Source organism: Pteropus alecto, unplaced genomic scaffold, assembly GCF_000325575.1.
Source record: "Pteropus alecto unplaced genomic scaffold, ASM32557v1 scaffold214, whole genome shotgun sequence".
In the NCBI taxonomy this organism is placed as follows: Eukaryota; Metazoa; Chordata; class Mammalia; order Chiroptera; family Pteropodidae; genus Pteropus; species Pteropus alecto.
The window spans coordinates 753,299-757,999 of NW_006435787.1; positions in this window are offsets into that span (position 1 = coordinate 753,299).

Below are 4,701 nucleotides of genomic sequence, written 5' to 3' on the forward strand. Positions count from 1 at the left end.
CCCGGAGCCCGGACCCGGACCCCGGACCCGGCGACTCCGCGGTGGCGCGCGCCCCCTGCTGGCCGGACAGCCGACTTCAGGGCCGTCCCCGGCTGAGCGACTCCAGCACTACGGCCGTTTCTGAAAACACGAGTGAAGGGAAAACCTGGCTGCTCAGGCACAGCGGCCATCTCGCTGCCGGGCGCCTTCCTCCCGGGCCGTCCACTGTGGTGTCCTCGCGCGAGGTCACAGGGCAGAGCTGGGGGCGCGGGGACATCCCTCAGCGACAGCAGGGTAGGGGGTGTGGCCGGAGGACGGCAGTGGCCCCCCAGGACCTGGACCCAGGGGGAGTCAACCGTCCACTCGCGGGCTCAGCGGGGGTCACGTGACTTCAAGGCCACGCCCCGGCCGTGGTCAGGGGCAGGCTCTGTCGCACCCTGCCCAGGCTGCGGGAAGGGCCCGGGTCCCAGTCAAAGTCACAGGCGACTCGCGGCAGATAACGGGGCTCCAGCGCCCATGCCGCCCACGGTGACAGCGCTGCGTGCGGCTGCCTCGGGCACGGCCGGCGCCGGCTCCGCACTGTGGCAGTGAGACTCGCGGCCACCAGGGGACGCTGCTGCCCACGATATCCCAGCCGGGGGCGCGCCAGGCCCGGAGCCAGATCCCGCCCGCCAGAAGCGGGAGGGAGGAGGGAGCCCAGCGGGGGCGCAGGGGGGCGCACGGGGGCGCACGGGGGCGCAGGCTCCGACGCAGCGGAGTTCCCCCTCGCAACCTTCCATGCTGCCTGCGACAAAACCAAACCAAAAACAGGGCAGCCGTGAAGACCTCACCCTCCATTCTCACCCGGGCCTGGGTCCCGACTCCGCCAGACCTTCCCAACCCTGAGTGGGCACGGGCCCCCGGCCACCACCACGCCTGCTCCTTTGCCAGCAGCTAAGGTCACCTAACTCGTCTGTGTCCTCAATTACAGGAGCTGCTGCTGCAGCTGAGCGAGGTGACCAGAAGCAGCTCGCCCGGCGCTGGCCAGGGCTGTCTGCAGACTGGGCCGCTGGGGTGATTGGAGCTGGCTGTGTCCTGGCCCGGGGGACGCCAGGCCTCTGGGTTTGTGCTAGGGCGGCTGCTGGATGAGCAGGGAGGTGGCCCTCAGGCAGAGCGCACAGTGTGTGCTCAGACGCCCTTGGTAAGGAGGCGTCGTCCAGTGTCTGTGTCACCGTCCTTATGCCCGCCGGGCTGCCAGAATCCAGGCGCCTGACAGTCTGTGACACCGTGCGGCCTGCCCAGAGAGGATAGACCTCCGCTGTGGCTCAGAACGCGATCTGCGTGTCCTGCTGCATGCTCCTCAGGGCCTGCGTGGGTCAGGAAGGTGGGCCCAGTGTGACCCAGTGACCACCCACCCCCTAGGGCCTGGGTGACACAGACGTAGGCCGAGGCACCCAGCAGCCACCTTGCGTCTTGCTGTGACAGACCCACTCCAAGCTTAGGACACCCAGGGAATGAGGGCGTGAGGCCCTGTGGTCCCACCGCCAAACTCAGGAGGGCAGTCTCCAGGACGGGGGGCCAGACTCTGCCAGCCCCGGAGAGCCAGGGGTGAGCTGCGCCTGTCCCCACACCTGTCGATGAAATGGGCACACACCAGGCTTTCCACACTCAGCTCAGTGCCCAACTCGGAGACACCTGGCGAGTCCCATCAAGGGCCTGCCGGCACCCGTGATCACGTTGCACACTATGACTAAGTTCTCCAAATCCCAAATCAGGTTTTTCCGAAGTCTCTGGCCTGAAATTTAAAAATATATTCTTGAAGGCAAAACAGATTTACAACCAAATCCATGAACAATCCTCTTCAAACTCCCAAATAAACACACACAGGCCCACACAGCATCACGCTTACACGCACACACCTATGCACACACATTTGCACATGTACATGCACAGACCTACACAATACATACCTGTGCACACACACACTTAGGCACATGCACACACCTGCACATGCAGACCACACACATACACACACACACACACCCCTGCATGCACACACCGGCGCACACGCCTCGCACACCCGGGGCACTTCCATTCAACACCATGCACAGGTGTGGCCTCGCTGTGGCTCGTCACGGTTAATACTTTATTATACTCTGACAGATGACTATACAAAGGACTTATACAAGTCATTTACATACTGGGTACATTCTTTACACTATAAGTAAAAATGCCCACTAAGGGTTAAGGCAGATAAGGAGATGTGGCGAGGCCTCCGGCACTGAGGATACACGGGGAGACCCGGGCACGGGGGGTGACAACGTGGTTACAGGTTAACACTGGAGGGACACGGCGCACGGTCAGTGAGGGGTTAGTGGGACCCTGGCTGTGACACGTGGGACAGTGCCGCTGTGCCCGCTGGTGTCCTGAAGGCCAGATGCCCAGGGAAGGTTCCTCCCATGTGCTCAAGGCCAAGGCTGGAATGCCAAGGTCACGGGCTCGTCCTGTCCCGTCTAAGTACACGGAGCACGTGAGGGACAGCTCTGCTGATCGGCTCGCGAGAAACGGGGGCTGGTTTCCTCGGGCTCCTCAGGCAAACCACCTGACACCCCCGACCTCTGCGAGGACAGGTCACAGCTGGCTGGCCAGTTTGAGAAGCGAGGGGCCGTGGCTCTCGGAGGGCTGACACGAGGTCGGGAGGCCGGCCGTCTGTGCCTGCCACGTGTGCGCCTCGGTCCCCGCTCGCTCCTACTGCTACACGTGCCCCCTTCCCTCATCACAAAGGACGGGGCCTGGCCCGCGGCCTTCAGGTCAAGCTTGGGGACCAGCCGTCTCAGGTGAGGCTGCTCGAAAGCCCTGCGGTGACGGGGACCTGGCCTGGGAGGCGGGGCATGGCCTGCACCGCCACACGCTGTGTGTCAGGGAAGAAGGCCTGCGGAGACCGCAGTGACACGTGGCATGGAAACGTGGCACCTGCGCCCGGCATGGCGGCAGAAGCCGCACGGTGGCCAGACTGCCTGTCACCACCTGTGCTGCTGCCACCGCCTCTGGCCACGTACAGCAGAGAGCCCACACAGCACACTTCCAAACCCTGGCCTGGGGACCGCGGCCGGGGGTCCCGGTGACGGAGCAGCTGGTGACCGGGCAGTTCCCACGGGGCCCATGGCGCACCTGGGTCATGAGGAAGGAGACAGGGGCCTCTTATGATGGGGTGTGCAGGGCCATTGGCTTCTCCTGGACCTGTGACCACTGACGGATGGGCAGGCAGCTGCAGCACCGTGACGTGCCCAGCGGCCTAAGGCACCGAGGCCGGAGAAGTGGCCTCCAAAACAGCCTGAGTCTCAGGTCCTTCCTCCCCTCCCCCCGCCCCTGGAGGCGCACAGGACCAGCCAGGAGCCCATGTGCCGGGACGAGGCTGCGGAGCTGCCATGCCCACATGTCCCACCCTCCCTGAAAGAATGTCACCTGCAGCCTGGAAACGACAGACCAATGCCAAGCGCCGGGTGGGCTGCTGGGGGCAAAAACAGCTCTTAGTGGCGCTGCACGCGGGAGCTGGCCTGCGGTGCCACGCTGTCCCGGTGCCTCCGACACGGGCCGGGCGTGACGCTGGGCATCAGCACAGGGCGGCACTGGCAGGTCGTGACCGTAAGCGATTTGGCTCAGGAAAACAATTCTAGGGAAACGGCGATTTCCTCCCGTCAACTCGCCTCTCCCAGCCCGTGTGCCTTTCTGACCCGAAGGTGAGTGGACGCCGGGCCATCGCCAGGCGGGGCGGGGCTCTCCAGCCCACGGGTCCCCCGCTGTCCTCGCAGCCCCCTGCATTCCTGAGGGGCCTGATCCTCACGAGCCTTTGCCACACGCACGGCACCTTCTCAGATTAACGGTGTCTCGGTCGTGGGAGGACAGAGGGTCTGGGCGTCGACCAAGTCCCCTGTGATGATGGTGGCCATGCCCAGTGGTCACTCGAGGCCACGGCAGAGGGGCCGGGAGTCCCTCCTTCCAGACGCTTGCCTGCTCGGCCCCTTCCGTGGGCAGCCTGGGTGGCCGCGGGCACCCAGCTCCGCCCAGAAAGCGCAGGCTGCAGACGCGTGGCGGGTTCCTCTTGGGGTGCCCGCGGTACTTTGTTTCTGGGGTGCAAGGTGGAGGAGCCCCTGGCCCGGGCACGTCAGGGTCACAGTGGGCGACACAGCAAGCCCCCAGCCCCTCTGGTCCCCGCGCTGAGGGGCTCAGATCTTCCTGGGAGAGCCGATCATGACCTTAGACACGAAGTTGACGATGGCGCTGGCGGGCTGCTCAGGGTCGTGCTCCGCGAACAGGTGGCACGCGTTGTCTGTGGCGCTGCCCTGCTTCCGGGCCACAAACCCGAAGACTCTGCGAAGGGAAGTGGGGTCAGGGCGCCAGCCCCAGCGGGGGCCGAACCCCTGCCTCCTCCTGCCCCCCGCCTGCCCCCACCGCCAAACCGCCGGGGCCCGCAGCCTGGGGCCCCTGCCCGCCTGCTTGGGGGTGTAGGAAGGGGCAGGCCACCCCGCCCAGGTCTACGACCCGAGTCACAGCCGCTCGTCCAGGCCCGGCCAGAGCCCCAGGACACCTGCCAGGGCAGATTGTCGTGCACACACCCCAGGGTGCTCCTGGGCCCCCACTGGCAGATTAGGGGAAACAGAACACCGTGCTGACACCACAGCCATGGCCCCTGGTGCCTGCCGCCTGGACGCTGACAGCCCGGGGGCGAGGGGGGTGTGTGTG